This window comes from Sciurus vulgaris, assembly GCF_902686455.1.
Source record: "Sciurus vulgaris genome assembly, chromosome: 13".
Lineage (NCBI taxonomy): Eukaryota > Metazoa > Chordata > Mammalia > Rodentia > Sciuridae > Sciurus > Sciurus vulgaris.
In genome coordinates this window covers 56,951,082-56,974,529 of record NC_136474.1, presented here as the reverse complement: position 1 = coordinate 56,974,529, position 23,448 = coordinate 56,951,082, and positions in this window count along the sequence as shown.

The following is a 23,448-nucleotide window of genomic DNA, read 5'->3' as shown; positions in this document are numbered from 1 at the left end:
TAGATCAACAATGATCTATTCAAAAGACAAATGTTTCAGAAATAAGTTTCAATAGAAATCAGTGTGTCAAATAGAAAAAAAATGTAGGAAGAAAATAGCATCAATAAACAAGAATGTTTTTAAAGCACAATATAATATAGAATTTATAATGACATTGCTAATGTAAGATGATCTGTTTTTTAGATTAAGAGTGTTGAGTTTTATTTTTATTTTAAGAATTCTCCCCTGTTTTGAGCTCTATAGATTTCCTTCTGTTACTTTGGTGTGATATTATTATTTACTTTCTATAAGAAGATACTTGACTTGCTGGATACAAACTTAGATGAGACAATATTCAGCACCTGAAAGACCAGGATCTGTACAGCAACATACACAAAGGGGATCATTTTTCTTTTCCATTTCCCCAGATCTGAATATTTATATCTAGCCATATACTTGGTAGAGATTTCCTTTTTTAAACTGCTGTGAGGGAAAGGGAAGTAAAAGGTACTTTGAACCATAGCTAAAACTTGGCCTCAAGGGTTTTAAAATCATGGAGAATTAGAGAAAATCTTGAATACCTGAAAAGTTCTTATGTCAAAGCTTAAAGCAGCTTTCTATCTGAGAAAGCTTCCCATCTGCTTTAATAACGTTTTTTGTGTTGATGGTTTTGTAACAGAGCAAAACAACAGTCTCTTTCCTTAAGCAAATACATTAAAAAGTCCATAAGCAAGTGTGCATCAAAGAGTTAATTCATCTTGCCTTGGTTGTCCAAACTTTGCACTTCCCGAAAGCCTTCAGTACTGGCCCTTGACTATCTCTTGAGAAATAACCTCAGAGTTCCTGGAGAGCCTAATTAGAGTGTTTTTGTATGACTGGCATAGGCCTTTATCCCAAGCATTCAGATATATAAATGGGAAAAGGGTTGTCCCTTTTCTTTTGATAATTCAGAAGGTTTCAACATGGTAAAATTACACTACTGTCACTGAGCCACTTATACAGATACGGAGCTATTTCATCCATATAGTCTTAGTTTGGAAAGGTCACAAGTTAAAGTCACAGATAGAAAGTGAAGCACCTGCAAAGACAGGTGTGCATTTCAATTTTAATCATGGAGGAAACAGGCAGATCCTGCAGCAGTGAATAAGTCTTGGGACCACTGTTTTTTCTCTCTTAGGCCTGGGTTCTGGAGAATCTAGATATTCATGAAGCAGTCCTGTGTGCTGGGGACAAAGTTACTCTGTCATGGGAAAACAAAGAACAGGCAAGGTAGGGGATAGGGAGGCAGGCTCTAGGTAAGTCTGGACAATGGCCAACATATTCTAGCTTTGGGAGCATTTTGTTCCTCCTAGAGACAATTTAAAACATTCAGTGGGTAATTTTCTTTGTCACTCTCCTCAAATGCTTTGTAATTTGAATAATATAGTCTAACTTCTTTTTCTATGCTATGGGAAATTAAAGAACTGTGCTGGATATTTACGGTTTGCCCCTCCATACATATTTCCATACTTCTTTGTTCTTTGCTCTAGGAAGCAGACTTGGGGATAGGAGAAACTCTTTCTTGCAGGCTTCTATTTGAACCAAGGAAGGTGTCATTAGGAGATCAGAAATTGAGGGGAAATCAGACCAAGTTTCAGACTATCCTGGTTCCTTCCTTTCTTGGGTGCAACAAGTTGGTCGCCTGTCTCTCCTGAAGGCCAGCGTTCCTTTTAGGTAACCCTGTAACTTTCTCTCCCATTATTTCTTCAGGTCCACATCAGTAACCCTGGTTTACATTATTCTCTTTTTAAAAACTCTACCCATGACTGTAAATAGTCAACTATGTGCTTTGAGTGCACTATGTTCTTCCAGGACCCTGATGACTCTGTAATGATCCATATACCTTTGGAATGGCAATGAAGGAAGCATATGCCCAATGGGTGAATATTTGCAGTATATTTTTCCAAGAATGCCTTTCTTACACATTCTTACTTTCCTAAAATTAATCTAGCAATTCTCTAGATGCAACCTGAGCATCCTTTCCTCCAGGGATTCTAGTCTTAAACTTCTCTCAATCTTTTTTTTCTCTCTCTCTCTGTACCCACACTACTCAATTTGGTTTTGGTGATTCTTCTATAGCTATTTTATCATACTTGTATTGTATTTACCTAAATATTTGGTTGTTTTTAGTAACTGGAGTGTAAGCTCTTAAAGGATTGTGACATTGTATCTCTTAATTGCTTGAACTTTGGGGATTTTTTTCTTTTGATTTTATTGTCTTATTTTTTTATTTTTTTGGTAATAAGTTAGATTATTGTCTCCCAATGAATTGAAACCACAATTAAGAAATAAACTGAAGTACTAGATTAGAGTGGCAATTATAAAGTAAATATGGAAGGAGGATCCATATAAAGATACTGCAAATGAAAACATTAAAAATATGATAGTAACATATTTTATAATCTTTCTAACAGAGAAAGTCTGTCAAAATTGTGGCCTATTTTTAACTCTGAGTTTAACAAGATATATTAGTTAATATAATGTAAAGTATAGGTATCATATCAATAGATAAAAGGAATAGTATTTACTAAGTTTTTATGCTATTTATTGTTTATTAAGTGCATAGTATTGAGAAGTTAAAGGAAATAATAACACAGGAATTCTGATTTCTAGAACTTAGAATCTAGTTCTTAACACAGGAAATAGATGTAGAAAACAGGAAAGTAATTATGTTTTCAGAATACAATAAAATGGATTGGTACAGATAAATGCATTAAGATATTAGAAAAGGGAGACTACAGTGTGCTAGGATGGATGAACAAATAAAATAAAGCAAATAAATAGATTTCTGATGAACTTTGAAGAAAGTTATTAATAACTTACTTGAGGGGAAGGAAATTCCAGAGAGGAAAAGCAATATAATAAAGGCCAGACCAGGCATGGGTATGTTGTGGCTGGACATGGGTCCAATGGGAGATCATAGAGGAAGCAGTTGCTAATGAGAAATACTGAAAGAGAAAAATTTAGATCAGGTTGTTGTAGCTAAATGCATAGAGCTTGGAATATTTGACCAAGAAGTTTGGACTTTATCTACTGGAGAAGGGAATGATGAGTATTTGTTGGTGAGTAAAATGATAAAAAGGTCTTTTAAGAAGATTAATCTGACCATGAAATTCAAAATGGACTTGTATGGAAAGATGCTGGAATCTAGCCAGATGAAAAATTAATGCATCAATCAAGTTGTCAGGTGTGAGAACCAGATATGTCTGGCGTCAATGGAATGCAGTGGAGCTATAGATGGCGTCAATGGAATGCAGTGGAGCTATAGATGGAGAGATGTGGAAGAACAAAAAAGGAAGAGTGCTGTCTTAGGTGATATCAATTTGGGTTTATATTCTGTTTCTGGTCCTAGAAGTTGTATATTGCCTTACAGTAAGTTTTTGCTTTCTCATCTTTAAAATCACAATAGTCACCCGAGGAATGGGAATGAGACAAGGTAAATTACCATAGTGCCCTGCTTTTGTCAAGGCTGAACTCCACTTCTTGGAGAAGTACCCAGCGCATGGTAGGTTCTGTGAATAGCAGACTTGTTGAATGACTAAACTACATGAAAAGATAGTCTTTGGTAGCCATTCTCACTTTTCTCATTAGTAAGTGTAAGTGAAGGAATTAGATGATCTGATTACATGAATGGTATATGTGTTGTCAGTTTTTTTTTTTTTTTTTGGTCACAGTGATAGTATATTTGAGAAAAACAACTTAAAGGAGGAAAGATTTATTTTGGCTTATAGTTTCTGAGGTTTTAGTTCTTGGTCAACTGGCCACTTTGCTGTGGACTTGTGGTAAGGCAGAGTATTTTGGTACATGGTGGAGTGAAGACATTTACTTCATGGTGGCTTGGAAACAGAGAGTGAGAGAGGAAGGAGCTAAGGACAGGAGAAACCCTAAGAGGGCATGCCCTCAAAGTCCAACTCCCTTCAACCAAGTCCCATATGGCAAGGTCCCTACCACCTCCCAGTAGTCCATTCAGCTATCAATGGATTAATCCATGGATGAGGTCAGGGAACTCTTTTGATCCTATCAATTCCCAAAAGATCCACTTTGGAGTATCAGAGATCAGTCCTTCAATACATGAGCCTGTGGGAGGCATTCTACAACAGCATGTAAAAAAGTTTCCTACAAGTCAAAACTTGCTATTTTATGAATTGCATTCATCTGTGATCTCCATAAGGGCTCTTAAGATTTGACTAAGAATGCTCCAAAATAATTTGCAAAAGATATCTCAGGAATGGAGCACATGGAAATGTCATATTTTCTATTGGTCTTCCATTCTCTTATTTCTCTTGTTGTTAAGGTTCTCTTGAGTTGAGGGCTCAATAGGATAAGGCGTAATATCAAAAATATTTGCATTGAGGACAGAATATATTATTCTTAACTCTACTCTAATACCTGTTGGCTCTGTAATTTAAGAAATGCTGTTTGAACCTTAGTTTCATTATTGGTAAAGCTGGACCAGTATAATCTACACCACAAGTAATAAATTTACTATGAAACATTGCATTTTATGAAACAACATACAAATGAAAGATGCTATCTGTCTGGTAATAGTATAATTATTATTCCAAGTCAGAGAGGTCAATTGCATCAAATGAATTCTGTTTAAATGAGAAATAATTTAATTAAATCAGGTACTAACTTGAACAATTAGAAATGACAAATTATATTCTTGAAAGAGTATTCCTGTTATTTCTTTCTCAGAAGAGGTTTCTATCTTCAGATTTAATTTGGTTTAATAATTCTGGTTTTCCATATGATGCAGTCTGTATCACATGAAGAGTACTGAGAATCTAGAAATTATTTAATACTTTTCCTGACACAAATGATTGCTAATGTTATACATGAGGTATTTCATTATGAAACAAGTCCTCAGTGTAATAAGTAAGGATTTCCTGACAAAATGAACATTGAACATCAGTACTCTCTGTCAGAAAGTCTTGACTCAATGTGCCAAATCTGTAAGTGTGTCAAATAATCCTTTAATTAGATTACAAAATGCAGCTATTATATGTCAAATATCTATTGATCCCAGGAAGAAAATGGCTTGAGGTTTCTTAATATGCAACACCAAAATTCATTTGCCATGCAATTAACTCCAAATTACTTCCTTGGGAAATTAATATTAGAGAGAATGTTTAGGCATGTAAAAGCATATAATTGACATTTAGCAAAAAAAAATTAGTGATGCACAATATTGGATCTTACACACATACACACACACACACACTTTAGCGTTTTGCTCACTAATAACGGATTTTGACACGTCTTCACTTAAGAATTTGTATGTTGAATTGCAAATGTAAGGCTTTTTGAGGTCTGGAAAGATAGGAATTTTTCTTCCAGCTATAAAACTTAGTACACAGACATTTGAGCATCATCTCTAGTTGTGCGTAGGGAGGTAGAAACTCGTGATCTGGTCACAGTGTACCCAGGTCACAGCTGAGTGAAGCAATGCTTTGAGAGGAAGTTTGGGAAGATGAGAGTGGCTTGGGAAGGATCAGGTCATGGGATAGGCAGCAAAGCAGAGGGAACACACTTGCAGGACATCTCCTGGAGAGCTTCCCATTCTTTTGCTCAGTTCTAACAATCTGGTGTAAGTCGATGAATGTAAATCTGCTCACTAAGGAGAAATGGAGATAGCACCGGTTCTCATAGATCAACCCAAGCTAAAGGTAGATATTTGGTGTTTGAGGTCCAGAAGACAAGGAACAGATATGTGTGAGTCAGGAAAAAACAAAATATCCTGTTTTTTCTCTGGTCTCACACCACAATCAACACAAGAGATTCTGACACCAGATGTGTGGGTGAAACCCCCATCAAGTAAGCAAGCAGTCGTGCAGCAGCCAGCACTGGAGTCTTCTAATCCAATTCAGTTTGGACACTGTCTTCCCTGGATGCAGTGCCAGATCCTCTAGGTTGAGGGCTCAGTTCCTAAGACCCCACTTTCTCTCACTTTAGATGCCAGCCACAATCTCCAGGTTACCTTTACCTGTGTTTCTGACAGCAGTTCTCTCTGTAAATCAGGGTTCCTACAGTCCTCTCTTTGGGTTCAATTAATTTGCTTGAGCAGCTCACAAAACTCAGGGGAACACTGACTTGTGTTTACCTACCTATTATAAAAGATTACAAAAGGTATAGATGAAGGGATGCATAGGGCAGGGTATGAAGGAAGGGGCACGGAGCTTCTGTGCACACTTTGGAGTGTGCAAAATGTCTATGTGTTCAGTTTTCTCTAAGTTCCGTGGGATCTGTCCTTTTGGGTTTTTAGGGAGACTTTATTGCATAGACCTGGTTGATAATAGACTGTGGGGAAATCTAGCAAGGTCTGTCTGCCTCCTTCTTGGTCTCCTATGCAGCATTCCTCCCTCTAAGGTAGAGGGCAGGACCCCCTGGAATAAGGAGGGTGTTATGGTCTCTTATTGGGTAGTAAGGTCAGATTTATGAGCCTGAAAGCATGGATGAAAATTAAAAGCTAGGTCAGGCATGATGATGCACACCTATAATCCCAACCACTCAGGAAGCTGAGGCAGGAGGATAGCAAGGTCAAAGACAACCTCAACAACTTAGTGAGGTTCTAAGCAACTTAGGGACATCCTGTCTGAAAATAAAAACTCAGTGGCTCTGTGGTAAAGTGCCCTTGGGTTCAATCCCTGGCACTAAACAAACAAACAAACAAACAAATGAATAAATAAATAAATAAAACTAAATATATACATATACATACATATGTGTATATAACATATTTATACATCATAATATCACAGATTCCCTTTATATTAACATGATTTTCCCTTAGAGTTCATAATTAATATAATGAAATTTTGATTATATGATTTTTGGGTTCTTTACTTCTAGTGGCTATTTCTAATTTAATGTTAGTGATTTCTTGTGAATAAGAGTCTCTTTTCACACTGCACAAATTTATTAATATGGTAGGTATTAGACTGCCCAGCAGACTTATCATCTCTTTTTAGAGTATTGTAAGTTTCTGGAATATTATTACCCTCAAAGGTAATTCTTCTCACTCCACTTTTTAGTTGCTGATGAATTAATCCATATATATGCCCAGTTACATTTTAGAGAAATGCAAAGCATTTCACAAAATCCATACAGTTGCACTAAAATAAAGAGATAGAGAAAATAAATATATTTTATTTGCAAACACAGCAAGACAACCAAATTCCTTGGGAGACTCTTCAAGCACAAATCTTGGAAAATCTGTGCACTCAGTATTTTAAATACTATCAAAGCCAAATACACCAAGCAGATAAAGGACAGGTTAACTGACATAAGAAGAAATAGAGCAATAAATAAAAAATGGAGAAGTAAGAAATGAAAGGACGGCAAAATAGAAAATATTCGAGGCAGTGGTATGTATGTATCATCAGGAATCATATCCCAGGGGTCTTATCAGTTTCCTAAGAGATGGGACTGTGACAATGGAAGAAGGAGAAAAGAGTGATTAAATAAAAACGCAGCCATATATTAACTTCTTAACTTAAATGGAATATTTGTGATACCCATATAATAAATGAGTGGCACAGGGTTTTCTTGGAGAGAAAATAAAACCAGAAAAGGAAATAAGAGTTTAGGAAGAGAGGAAGAGTGAAGGGGAAAAAGAAGAGAGAAGTCACTTAAAAATAGTGTTGCATACTAACACTGAGGACTCTGTGTAGAGTTCCTTCAATTTCTGTTGACTGTTAATCAACCGCACATACCTGGAGACCAGCAATGCTGAAAATTAAAAGCTTCGGCACTGCTGTGAAGGAGGTGATTCATGGCCATATTTTGCTTCCCTCTCTAGGCAAATCTCCATTTATCTCCTACAGAGTTAGATAGTTTGAGGTTGACTTCTAAGACAGCCTGTCTTTCCCAATAGATACCTAATCTTTCTGAGAATCCAGCGTATGGCTTTTTAAAAAGACAGTGTTCATATTTGGGAGTGGAATTTACATTAGGCCTTTGATACTTCTAGGGTTTTTTAAAAGGAGAAATTTCTTTTTTATATTTGTAGTCTGTGATTGTATCAGTTTAGTTCCTGACAAAAGTCTGTGAATTCTAATTAGAAATCAGTGAGGAGAAGAAATGAGATTTCAATCAGAGGTTTTTGAGATTTTTAATAAAATGACCTGAAAATTAAGATAGCTATCCAAAAGGCAAGAGGATTTTTGAAATGCATTTACAGTTATTTGTTAAAGAATTTAAAGTTTCAAGGTTGAGAGTAATTCAACTTTATGAAACATATTTAAAAGTCTGTATTTGAAATCATTCTTTAAGATTTATTGCTGGCATTTTTCAGGAAGCAGTATCTGTAGTAGGACAACCAGGATCTAGACCTGGCCCATATATAAAAGAATGTACATTGTATCAATTTATATATGTATCAAGTGGAGTAATAACAGATGCTTTAAGAATTAATGTAACCTTTGGCACTGAATGAACATTTACTATCAATTGTCTCATTATCTACCTAATGAATATCTTCTTCTGTAAATGTCTGTGAAGTATATGGTACTACTTACAAAATACTCATATTATTATTATTATTATTTGGTATCAGGAATTGAACTCATGGATGCTTAGCTACTAAGCCACATCCAAGCCCTTTTTATTTTTTATTTAGAGACAAAGTCTAGTTCAGTTATCTAGTTCAGTTACCTGGGGCCCTGCTAAGTGGCTGAGGCTGGACTTGAACTTGAGATCTTGCCTCAGCCTCCCAAGTTGCTGGGATTACAGATGTGCACCACTGTACCTGGCTGCAATATTATTTTTAAGAAGGTGTTATTTGAAATTAAAGGAGCAACACATAGTAATGTATTATTTTTTATAGGTAGCTACATTTAAGGGCTTTATATTGTCTCATTTAATTCTCAAAACAGGTTTTAATCCTGTGCCTTATTGTGTCTCTAAAATCAAGATCAGTCACCATACACTGTATTGATGCTACCTCTGAAAACAGCCAGGTTTCCCCTCTTTATTTTTAATTAATTGTCTTTTTAATTGAAAAAGGAAATTTTGTATATGTTTATGGTGTACAATGTGATGTTTTGATATATGTGCACATTGTGGAATAATGAATTCAGAGTACTCCATCACCACACCCACTGTTTTATGCTGAGAACATTTAAAATCTATGTTCTAATAATTTTTAAGTGTGCAATACATCATTGATAACTATATTAACCATGCTATAAGTAGATAGGCATAACTGAATTTTCTTGTTTAAATGAAACTTTGTACCCTTTTGACCACATCTCTCCATTCTGAGTCCTCCCTAGCACCTCATCACCTGGTAACCCCTCGTCTTCTCTACTTCTGTGAATTCAATGTTTTAAATTTCACATATGAGTAAGATCATACAGTATTTATCTCTCTGTGCCTGTCTTATGATATTCAGTTTAATGCTCTCAGATTCATCCATGTGTTGAAAATGCTCTTTCCACATCTGGTCCTGTGTGGAAACTGCTGCCAATCATTGTGTAATTGTGGACTTAGTGCTGCATTGCTATGTGAAGGATATGGGATTCATCAATTTGGACTAATCAATTTTCCTTCAATGGATTATGCTAAACTCAATCAAGATACTTACTCTTTGTAGAAAACATATTTAAAAAGTATTCATAGGGGTTTCAAGATGGTGGACTAGAGCATTCCATGTCACTCCAGGACTCAGGATTCAAGAAGAGGAGGTATTGAGAGAATTGGGACCAGCTCAGAACCATTGGGTGAGTCTTCCCCACTGGGTAAGGTTCCCTGGTTGGGTGGTAGTCCTGGAGGGCCAGGAATATCGCAGAGGAGAGCTGCCCAGGGAGACTTCCCCACCAGGTGAGACATCCCCACGAGGAGAGTCTTCCCCGCCAGGCGAGGCTTCCCCACAGGGGTGATACAACAAGAGACCCAGGCCCAGACCAGCTATGACCCAGCCCACAGTCTAGTGCCCCTTTGGCTGACCTTCGGTGAACACATGGTGGTGCCTCTGCCCACTAGCAGGGAATATACCCCACCTGGAGGCCACCACCCCTAGAGGTGCAGATTCCTTTGTGTAGCACTGCTTTATCAAGTTCCTCCAAGACTTCAGGATACTGAAGGCTAGGAGGTGAGTTGTTGGAAATCTACAGGCACACTATAAGTCAATACAGGAAATCTGCGATATCTCAGAGTTTCACTACTAGAGGGGAAGATACTTGAGCAATATGAGAAAACAAGGGAAGAAAATGTCCCAAACAAACTTAGATGCTGCATAAATAAAATCCAATGACAACACGGCAGAAGAAATGTCAGAAAGGGAGTTCAGAATGTACATAATTAAAATGATCAGAGAAGCAAATGATGACATGAGTGAGCAAATGCAGGCATTGAATGATTGCAACAATCATCAGTAAAAAGAGCAATTGCAGGAAGCGAAAGATCATTTCAATAAAGAGTTAGGGATTCTGAAAAAACAAACAAACAAACAGAAATCCTTGAAATGAAGGAAAAAATAAACCAAGTTAAAAACTCCATAGAAAGCATATCCAATAGGATAGAACACCTGGAAGACAGAACCTCAGACATTGAAGACAAAATAGTTAATCTTGAAAACAAAGTTGGCCAAACAGAAAAGATGGTAAGGAATCATGAACAGAATCTACAAGAATTATTGGATATCATGAAATGTCCAAATTTAAGAATTATTGGGATTGAGAAAGGCACAGAGAAACAAACCAAAGGAATGAACACTCTATTCAATGAAATAATATCAGAAAATTTCCCAAATCTGAAGAATGAAATGGAAAACCAAGTACAAGAGGCTTATAGGACTCCAAATATACAAAATTACAACAGACCCACACCAAGGCACATTATAATGAAAATACCTAACATACAAAATAAAGACAGACTTTTAAAGGCTGTGAGAGAAAAGAACCAAATTACATTCAGGGGGAAACTAATATGGATATCAGCAGATTTTTCAACACAGACCCTAAAAGCTAGAAGGGCCTGGAACAACATTTTTCAAGCTCTGAAAGAAAACGGATGCCAACCAAGAATCTTCTACCCAGCAAACCTTACCTTCAGATTTGACGATGAAATAAAATTCTTCCATGATAAACAAAAGTTAAAAGAATTTACAAAAAGAAAGCTGGAACTACAGAATATTCTCAGCAAAATATTCCATGAGGAAAAGATGAAATACAACGATATAAATCAGCAAAGGGAGGAACTACCCTAAAGGAATAGCCAAATAAAGGAGAAACCAAGTCATGTTAAAAAAACAAAAATAAGCCAAATGACCGGGAATACAAATCATATCTCAATAATAACCCTGAATGTTAATGGCCTGAACTCATCAATCAAAAGACATAGACTGGCAGATTGGATTGAAAACAAAGACCCAACAATATGCTGCCTGCAAGAGACTCATATCATAGAAAGACATACCCACAGGCTAAAGGTGAAAGGATGGGAAAAAACATATCGTGCACATGGACTGAGCAAAAAAGCCAGAGTATCCATCCTCATATCAGATAATGTGGACTTCAAGCCAAAGTTAGTCAGAAGGGATAAATAAGGTCATTTCATACTGCTTAAGGGAACCATAAAGCAGCAAGACATAACAATCATTTACAACTATGCCCCAAACAGTGGCTCATCCATGTACGTCCAACAAATCCTTCCCAATTCCAGGAATCAAATAGACCACAACACAATAATACTAGGTGCTTTAACACACCTCTCTCACTACTGGACAGATCTTCCAAACAAAAATTGAACAAAGAAAACATAGATCTCAATAACACAATCAATTATTTAGACTTAATGGACATATATAGAATATTCCATCCAACAAAGAGTGAATACACTTTTTCTCAGCAGCACATGGATCCTTCTCTAATATAGAACATATATTATGCCACAAAGCTACTATTAGCAAATACAAGAAGATATACATACTACCTTGTATTCTATCAGATCATCATGGATTGAAATTAGAAATAAATGAGAGGAAAAAAAAGGAAACTACTACAACACCTGGAGATTATATAATATGCTATTGAATGAAAAATGGATAACAGAAGACATCAGGGGGAATTTAAAAAAATTCTTAGAGGTAAACTAGAACAAAGACACATCATAGCAAAATTTCTGGGACACTATGAAAGCAGTAGTTAGAGAAAAATTAATTTCATGGAGTGCATTCAATAAAAGAAGAAAAAATCAGCAAATAAATGACCTAACATTACAGCTCAAAGCCCTAGAAAAAGAAGAACAGATAAATACCAAAAATAGTAGAAGACAGGAAATAGTTAAAATCAGAGCTGAAATTAATGAAATTGAAACAAAAGAAACAATTGAAAATATTGACAAAATAAAAAGTTGGTTCTTTGAAAAAAATAAACAATTGATAAACCCTAAGCTATACTAACAAAGAGAAGGAGAGAGAAAACTCAAATTACTAAAATTTGGAATGAACAAGGAAAGATTGTGACAGACACAAGTGAAATACAAAACATAATTAGAAGCTATTTTGAAAATCTATACTCCAACAAAACAAGAAACCTCGAAGACATCAACAAGTTTCTAGAGACATATGAATTACCTAAACTGAACGAAGAGGACATACACAACTTAAATAAATCAATTTCAAGCAATGAAATAGAAGAGGTCATCAAAAGCCTACCAACAAAGAAAAGTCTGGGTCCAGATGGGTTCTCAGCCAAGTTCTACAAAACCTTTAAAAGAAGAGCTCATTCCAATACTCCTCAAAGTATTCCATAAAATAGAAGAGGAGGGAACCCTTTCAAAATCATTACACGAAGCCAATATCACTCTGATACCTAAACCAGAGAGAGACACATGGAGGAAAGAAAATTTCAGACCAATATCCTTAATGAACATTGGTGCAAAAATTCTCAACAAAATTTTAGCAAATCGCATACAAAAACATATTAAAAAGATAGTGCACCATGATCAGTGGGTTTTATCCCAGGAATGCAAGGTTAGTTCAACATCTGGAAATCAATAAATGTCATTCACCATATCAATAGACTTAAAGTCAAGAATCACATGATTATTTCGATAGATGCAGAAAAGCATTTGATAAAATACAGCACCCCTTCATGCTCAAAACACTAGAAAAAATAGGGATAGTGGGAACATTCCTTAACATTGTAAAGGTCATCTACACTAAGCCCATGGCCAATATCATTCTAAATGGTGAAAAACTGAAAGCATTCCCCCTAAAACCTGGAACAAGGCAGGGATGCCCTCTTTCACCACTTCTATTCAACATTGTCCTTGAAACTCTAGCCAGAGCAATTACACAGACAAAGAAATTAAAGGGATACGAATTGGAAAAGAAGAACTCAAACTATGCCTATTTGCTGATGACATGATTATATATTTAGAGGAACCTGGAAATTCCACCAGAAAAGTTTTAGAACTCGTAAGTGAATTCAGTAAAGTAGCAGGATATAAGCTCAATGCTCATAAATCTAATGCATTTTTATTCATAAATGATGAATCCTTAGAAAGAGAAGTTAGGAAAACTATCCCATTCACAATAACCTCAAAAAAAAACAAAATACTTGGGAATCAATCTAACAAAAAAGGGGAAAGACCTCTACAATGAGAACTACAGAATGCTAAAGGAAAGAAATTAAAGAAAACTGTAGAAGATGGAAAGATCTCCCATGTTCTTGGATAGGCAGAATTAATATTGTCAAAATGGCCATACTACCAAAAGTGCTATACAGATTCAATGCAATTCCAATTAAAATCCCAATGGTGTACCTCACAGAAATAGAGCAAGCAATCATGAAATTCATCTGGAAGAATAAGTGACCCAGAACAGCTGAAGCAATCCTTAGCAGGAAGAGTGAAGCAGGGGGTATCGCAATACCAGACCTTCAACTGTACTACAAAGCAATAGTAACAAAAATGGCATGGTATTGGCACCAAATAGACAGGTAGATCAATGGTACAGAATAGAGGACATGGACACAAACCCAAATAAATACAATTTTCTCATACTAGACAAAGGTGCCAAAAACATGCAATGGAGAAAAGACAGCCTGTTCAACAAATGGTGCTGGGAAAACTGGAAATCCATATGCAAGGAAATGAAACTAAACCCCTATCTCTCACCCTGTACAAAACTCAACTCAAAATGGATCAAGGACCTTAAAATCAGGCCAGAGACCCTGCACCTTATAGAGAAAAAGTAGGTCCAAATCTTCATCATGTTGGCTTAGGATCAGAATTCTTTAACATGACTCCAAAGCACAAGAAATAAAAGCAAGAATCAAAAACTGGGATAGATTCAAACTAAAACACTTTCAGCAAAGGAAACTATCAGCAATGAGAAGAGAGAGCCTACATAGTGGAAGAAAATCTTTGCCACTCATACTTCAGATAGAGCACTAATCTTCAGAATCTATAAAGAACTCAAAAAACTTTACACCAAGAATACAAATAACCCAGTCAACAAATGTGCTAAGGAAATGAACAGATACTTCACAGAAGAAGATCTAGAAGAAATCAACAGATATATGAAAAAGTGTTCAACATCCCTAGTAATAAGAGAAATGCAAATCAAAACTACCATAATTTTCCATCTCACCCCAATTAGAATGGGGATTATCAAGAATACAAGCAACAATAGGTGTTGGAGAGGATGTGGGGAAAAAGGTACACTCATACATTGCTGGTGGGGCAGCAAATTAGTGCAGCCACTCTGGAAAGCAGTGTGGAGATTCCTTAGAAAACTTAGAATGGAACCACCTTTTGACCCAGCTATCCCACTCCTCGGCCTATACCCAAAGGACTTAAAATCAGCATACTACAGTGATGCAGCCACATCAATGTTCATAGCTGCTCAATTCACAATTGCCAGATGGTGGAACCAACCTAGATGCCCTTCAATTGATGAATGGATAAAGAAATTGTGGTATATATATACAATGGAATATTAGTCATAAAGAAGAATAAAACTATGGCATTTGCAGGCAAATGGATGCAGTTGGAGAATATCATGCTGTGTGAGATAAACCAATCTCAAAAAACCAAAGGATGAATGATCTCGCTGATAAGCAGATGATGATACATAATGGGGGATAGGAGGGCGGCAAGAATGGAGGAAGGATGGACTATATGGAGGAAAAAGAGGTGGGAGGGGTGTGGGGAGGAGAAAAATTAACAGAATGAATCAAACATCATTACCCTATGTAAATGTATGATTACACAAATGGTACGACTCTACTTCATGTGCAACCAGAGAAACAAGTTGTAGTCCATTTGTTTACAATAAAATGTATTCAATTAAAAAAAAACCCTTCATAGTATTTTGCAATAGATGCATGCTACTAGTCCTCAGTATTTTAAATACTTATACTACTCAGTTATTGCACTGAAGCAGTAGGTGAAGAGAGAATAAGTAATTTGCCAAATACGCAAGAAACAATGGAACAGAATAGAAGACAGAGACAAACCCATGTAAATATGGTTAATTCATACTAGAAAAAGGCACCAAACGCATGTGCGTACACACACTCACAGACACACACACACACAGACACACACAAACACACACAGAGAAGAAAAGATAACCTCTTCAGCAAATGGTGCTGGGGAAACTGAAAATTGATATGTAGCAAAGTGAAATTAATCCCCTCCACAATACTCAACTTAGAGTGGACAAAGGACCTAGGCATTAGACCAGAAACCCTGCACATATTAGAAGAAAATGTAGGTTGAACACTTAAACATATTGGCACAGGAATTGAATTCCTGAACAAGACTCCTAGAGCACAAGAAATAAAATTAAAAAATCAATAAATGGGATGGCATCAAACTAAATAGTTACTTTACAGCAAAAGAAACAATCAAGAATATGAAGAAAAGTACCTGCAGAATGGGAGAAAATCTTTGCCACCTACACCTCAGATAGGGCATTAATTTCCAGGAAATACGAAAAACTCAAAAAACTTAACACTGAATAAATGGGCAAAGGAACTGAACAGAACCTTCTCGAAGAAATGCTAATGATCAGCACATATATGAAAAAAAAATGTTCAACATCTTTAGCTCTTAGTGAAATGCAAATTAAAGCTATAGTGAGATTTCATCTCACTCCAGTCAGATTGGAAATTATCAAGAATACAAGTAACAAGAAATTTTGGTGAGCATGAGGGAAAAAGGGAATGCTCATACAGTGCTGGTGGAACTGCAAATTGGTGCAACAACTCTGGAAAGCAGTATGGAGATTCCTCAGAAAACTTGGATTAGAACCACCATTTGTCTCAGTTATCCCACTCCTTGGTATATATCTAAAGGATTTGAAATTAGTATACTACAGTGACACAGTCACATCAATGTTTATAGTGTCACAATTCACAATAGCTAAGTTATGGAACCAACAATCTAGATGCCCATCAACAGATGAATAGATAAAGAAAATGTGTTATATATACGCAATGGAATAGTACTTAGCCATAAAGAAGAATGACTTTATGACATTTGCCAGCCAGTGGATGAACCTGGAGACCATCATGCTAAGTTAAAAAACCAATCTCAGAAAAACAAAGATGGAATGTTTTCTCTGATATGTGGAACATAAACCGGTATAAAGAGTACAGGAAGAAGAAAAGTTCAGTAGATTAGACAAAGGCGAACAAATGGAGGGGAGTAGGGATAGGAATAGGAAAGACAGTAGAATAAATCTAATATAATATTCCTAGGTACACATATGAAAACTCCTAAGTGAATCCCACCCATGAGAATGAGGTCCTAATTAGAATAAAATATATTCCATGCTTGTCTAAGTTTATCAAAATGGATTCTACTGTTATGTATAACTAAGAAGATCAAATAAAAATAATTTGCTAATAGAGAGGGATGGTAAAACCTGGCATTTGGATTTGAACCTACTTTGTCAACCTGTCTGGCCTATGATCTTTCCATCTCATCATCTTGCATCTCCTATGCATAATTAAATAATTTTGTGCACACAAAATAAAGAGGCATAATACTAGAAGCAGATAGAGTTGACACACAGACGTTGCTATCAGAGTTAGTTACTCCCACTGAGTTCCTAATATGATAAAGCATCTGTTTTGTTTTTATAGAGAAAATGAGTGATAACGTTAACGATAACAATATAGTGGGATATTTCTTACATTTTCACCATTTTCCTCTTGAAATGCAATAAATGCAATAAATGGAAACAATTATAAAATGGTGCAAAAATCATTGTTATATAATTGTACATATTAAAGCTTAAAAGCATTTGGACTCAGTTTAAATACAAAATTGTTCATATGGTTTGGGATTAAGGGGCTCAGAAAGTAATATCCTTGGGTTATCTATGGGAGGTGTATTTAATGCTATTCAGATGACAGTAATTCTTCATTTGGAGTGTGCACAGAAACAAGATTTAGATGTGGATCCGACATAGTGGATCTTTTAAAAAGGATTTATATGTTAAACTCAGAAGAACCATAATTTACTTATTCTTATGAAATCATTCTATTCATTGTCTTTTTTTGTGTAGCTTGGCTTACTTCTCTCTTCAGCTACTAACAGATGCTATTATAAGCACCCACAGGAAAACCTGAAAATGTGCTGAATTTCATATATACGAAAGCTTAAGGTTTAGACATGTTACACTTTTTATAAATACACCATGTGGTGGAATTAAGATCTGTAGCCCAGGGGCACAGTAGAAGTTGCTAAGGAAACACTGTGGGACATAGTATAACATCTCTAAGAGAAGCTTTTAAAATAAAGGTGGTATAGAAAAATATATAGTAGGAAATGGGTGAGATCAAGGTTTGGCTTAGGTCAATCCATAGGCTTACTTTCAGGTTTGGAAATTAATAACTCACATGACTATAAGAAAACAGACTGTTCTGACTGTGAATATTAAGAACTCAAAGAAATGTTATGTATGAACTGAGAAACCTCAACTGAAGCATGACAGATAGTTGAGGCAATTAGACAGAAAATACTGGCATTTGAAATGTGGGTTTTTAAGGATTTATCTTACAGTGTTATTTATTGTTTGCCTCAGTATCCAAATACACTGCATTTGGATTGTGGTTTTTTAAGTTTTATCTTATTCTCTATCTTCCTTTTTTAAAAAAAAGACAGTTTCCATAGCTCTGCTTTTGGATGTGGTATTCAGATATCTAGGGTTAAGATCTAAGCATTTTTACTGTAAACATTCAAATCGGAATCCTGCTTTTTGAATAATCTTTGATAAAAAATATCTTCAAATTATTTCAAAAAACACCATTAGCTTATGGGTATTTCTAATATATCAAGTACCAAAGTTACAGGATGATTTTATGTAGGATTACAGAATATGTGTAAGCACTTTAAATCAAATGAGCATTGAACTGAAAAACTGAGAAGCTGCTCTCTTTGTTTCTTTGTGTTCCTCCTGACATATTCCACCTGGGCTATGCATCACTTTTTACACATCACTCAATGCAAAACCATAAAGAGTTAAAAGAATCAAATAATAGCACATAGTACAAAAATGCTGTTTAATAATGATGATGCTTTATTGGGCTTAACTAACTAGTTGACTTATAATTGATATTTGGATGTAGAAATTAAGCCAAATATTACAAATCATTCATTTTAACATTTAGCAGGTATTCAACAATAAAATTATCGTGTAGATGTAACTGTATATACAACTTAATCGGTAATGTTGGTTTGTATCTGATGTTACTTTTCATCATGAGGAAGTTTGTAAATAATAAACTGTGAGAAAATGATGAAAGAAAAGTACTGTCCTGAAGTCAAAAGTTATCATACCACCAGGATTTGTAGAACATATATTTCTCTTATTCTTAGAATCAATGTGGAACAGAAGCCATTAAAGCGGCCTCTCCTTAGTTTTGTGTTGACTAAAGAACTTTTGGTATTTAAGCATAGATTGCTTTTGTTAAAACTTTATTGTTGTTGGTATTCCTTCCTTGTAAAGGTAACTTTCAATATCTGCACATCAATTTTGTAACCACGTGGGCTGTCACATTTATTTAAAATTGATTTCTTGGTTTCAGGGCTCATCGCTTCACAAATATCCTGCATTTCCTATCCTTGAGAGGTTAACATGGCTTCATTTGCTTTTTGTTTGATGATGTGTCCTCAAATATATTAATAAATGCATTGTGTGGTAAGTGCCTGTCGTCCTAACAACCAGGAGGCTGAGCCAGGAGTTTGGAGCCAGCTTACACAACATAGTGAGATCCTAAGAATAACAGTAAAGCAACATGTATTTTTATAATTTTGCTCTTGTTCTTGCTTCCTACTTAAAAAAGAACTTCTCAAGGTGTAAAACATGCAGTTCATAAAGCTTTTATTTTGATTTTAAATAAACTTTATATTTTTGAGTTTATTGTAGATTTTCAAGCAATGATAAGAACGAACTGAATAATCTCCAGTATTCCCAGTTCCCTCCACTGGGGGTCACATATTGAAAAACTATGGTATGGCATTGCACAGGGAACAGGGACACTGACATTGATCCAAGTTACACTTTGCCACCACAAAGATCCCTCAGGTTACCCTTGTAGAGCCGCACCTACCTGCCTGTTATCTGAAGGGAACTCTTTTTAAACTCTGGTAACCTAGTGGCAATCTTCTCTTCATTCCTGTTATGTTGCCATTTCATTGGATTATATAAATATGGTCGTATACTACAGAACCTTATAGAAGTTCTTTTAATTGTAATGTTGTAATGCAAACTTATAATTACAACATATTTTCTCTGTCATCAAAGATGTTGACTATCAGTCTTTTTTTTCTATTACTGACAAGTAATAGAAAGATATATATATCTCATGCACCACAGTTGAATCATTCACCAATTGAGTGACATCTGATTTGTTTCTAGTGTGAGACTATTATGAATAAATCTTCTATGAACATTCCTGTGCAGGTTTTTGAGTAAACAAATTTCCCTGTCTCTGATTTGAATGTCTAAGGGTGCAATTTCTGGGTCTCTGATCATTGCTAGCACAGTTTTGTAAGTGAGGAGTGATATATGGTAGTTTTGATTTGCATTTGCCTAAAGGCAAATGATGTTGACCCCTATTTTATATGCTAATTTGTCATCTGTATGTCCTTTTGTTATTTTATTTATTCATCTTTTACCTATATTCTAATTGAATGGTTGTTTTATTACTGTTGCGTTCTGAGCATTCTTTATATATTCTAGATACTAGTCCTTTGTCAGAAATGTAGTTTGCAATTATTTTCTCCAAACCCATAGCTTGCATTTTTGTTCAATGCATGTGTATTTTCAAAGAACAAAAGTTTTGATTGTGATGAGACCCATTTTTCTCAATTTTTTCTTTTATTGATTGTGCTTTTGATATCCAGTCTAAGAATTCTTTGGAGTCTTTTTATAGATTCCTTGTGATTTTCAGTGCAGGCAACCATATCATCTGAAACTGGGACACATAATTTCTTCCTTTATAATATGTATGATTTTCAATTCATTTTCTTGCCTATTCTGTAACTAGAATTTCTAGTACTATATTGAATAAACATGGTGACAGCAAATATCCTTGCCTTTCCCAGATCTTAGTAGGAAAAAACACATGTTTTTTAACTATGAAATGTCACTTGTTTTTTAGACTTTTTGTAGATGATATTTATTAAGTTGAAGCAATTCCCCTTTATTCATAGTTAACTGAGAGCTTTATCATGAATAAGTATTCCTATATTTTATTTTTTGCATAAAATTGATACACAAAAAGTTATATAATTTTGTGTTATGTGTATACATAAATATATATATATAAACAAATTTATATGTGTACACACACACACACACACACACACACACACAGACACAACTCCTTTTGAAAGCATCAACAACACTCTAGGTAGTGAACATATCCATCACATATAAAAATTTCTCTCCACTCCTTGGCAATCCCTCCATCTTGCCCTACCCATTCCCTACCCTCTTCTGTCTTCAGTCAACCAATGATCTTTCCATTACTATAAATCTGTTTGCTTTTTCTAGAATTTTGTATTAATAGAATCATAAACCATGTACTCTTTTTATTAGGTTTGTCTTCTCTCCCCAACTTCTTGAGATTCACCAAATCATCATGAACTTCAAGATCTTTCATAATGCTGAGTAGTATTCTATTGGGCCAATATCCCAAAATTTGCTTATTCCTTGACATTTGGAGTTAATCCAATTTTTAGCAATTACAAAATAATTTCTATGAGTAATTGTGTATAAGTTTTTCTAAGGGACAAATGCTTTAGTATGTGTAGATTCCTGAATCTATTGGCTGAATAATATCTAAATATGTGTTTACTTTTTAATCAACTATAAGGGTGTTTTTCAAAGTGTCTGTAGAATTTTCTGTTGAAACCAGCAGTATATGATGAGGTTTTTGCTTCACATTATCACCAAGAGTTGATGCTGTCAATATTTTTAATTTTAGTATGAGAGTAATGGTGTCTTTTTGTCATTTTATTGTGAATTTCTCTAATAGCAAATGATTTTGTTTCTTTCCATGCATTAATCTTGGTGAAGTGTCCTTCAAATATTTTACTCATTTAAAGTATGGTTATTCACTTATTATTGTATTGGATTGTGAATAGTATTTTTATATTTGATATGTGGTCTTAGATACATATTCACAAATATATTTCATCATTTTTTCATAATCTTTTTACTGTCCCAAACATGCTTTAAAGATCAGAAATTTTCAAAATCTATGTTGATGAAATCTATGTTGAAAGAAACTTTTCCATTAGTCTTTTGCAGGTATTCACATCATTTGCATTGACTGCTTTTTATCTAGATTATTGTTCAAAGATATTTTTATAGTAAATGCCTTAGAAGGCAGAGATAATATCGTCTTCCAGACCAAAGGTTGGGCAAGTCTTTAAAGACTGGACTTCCCAAAGTATAGTGCTCAGGGGCCTTATGCAGATCCATTGGATGTACTCCTGGACTGCTTTGCCTTAGCACCCTGGGACCTAGGGGCAAAAGCAACTGATATAAACCTAAAGCTTATGCTGTCCTGTGTCTTGAATAATAGTCCTTTGTCTATTAACCAAGAATCTTGTGTCTTTTGTCAGTATTTACAAAATCATGGCAAGTTGGCTTGGTAGTTTGTAAGCAAAGTAAAAATTCAGACTTTTTACAGTTATTTACAATCTTTATGAATAGTGTTTCTTTTATAAATTATACTTTCTTTGTCTTACCCTACTCACAAAGAGTTTTTCTGTCTTCTAGCAATTTTATAATGGTAGGTATTATATTTGAGTCTATGACCTATTTTGAATCCAGTTTTGTGTAAGTTATGTTATGAATCAAGTTAATTTAAATTTTTTTGATATAGATATCCAATTTTCCAGCATTAGTTGTTAAAAATATTATGTTTTTGCTTTGACTTGACCTTATATCTTGACTGAAAATCAGCTGTCTATACACATGTGAATCTAATTCTGGACTCTATTGTGTTCCATTGATGTGCTTCTCTATATTTATGTTTAGGTTGTTATAGGTTTATAATAAGTCCCAATCAGGTAACAGGGTCAGAAACTCATGGTCATTCAACTTGCACTCTCACTCAGGGTCCCTCAGGATCCCAAGCTTAGTTTATTTCTTTGTGCTTAACATCTTGAATTCTTAACAACTTTATTTTTGAGTTCTGTGTGCTGAAATTAAAGCTCCACAGGACATTGGAACAAGTAGCAGAGATACACACAGTGTGTGTGTCTCATGGTGCTTGTACCTAATCTGAATATAGCATCCTCAGTACATTACGAATACAGGATTCCAGGGGAACCACAACAAGAACAAGGGATCTGCATTTTCATTTCATGTGGGCCCCACAAAAATGTAATATCTTTATTAAGTAGTGTTAGGTCTCTGACTTCGTTGTTCTATTTCAAAGTTGTTCTAGTTATCCTAGATTCTTTGCTTTTCCATATGGAGTTTAAAATCAGGTTTTCAATTTTTGTAGACAACATTGTTGAAATCCAGTTGGGGTTTTATTGAATCTACAGATCAATTTGGAGAGATGAGCTAATATAAAATATTAAGGATTCCAATGAATGAACAATTGTTTTCTGATTCATTTACATCATGTCTTTTTTAGCAGTAATTTATAATTTAAATGGATTCATCTTGTACCTATTTTGTCAGATATGTGCTCAAGTATTACATATATTTGAGTTTTTATAGAATTTGGAGACATTTCAGCTATTGTTTCTGAGGATATCAATTATCTACATATTAGCTTGAAGTTGTTCTGTAGTTCACTGAAGTTTTGCTCATTTTCTGAGATATTTTTCTTCTGTTTCATTTTGTATAGTGTCTATAGCTATGTCTTTAAATCTACTTTTCTTTTGCAATGTCTTTTCTGTTGTTAGTTTCATTGAGTGTATTTTAAAATCTCAGACATT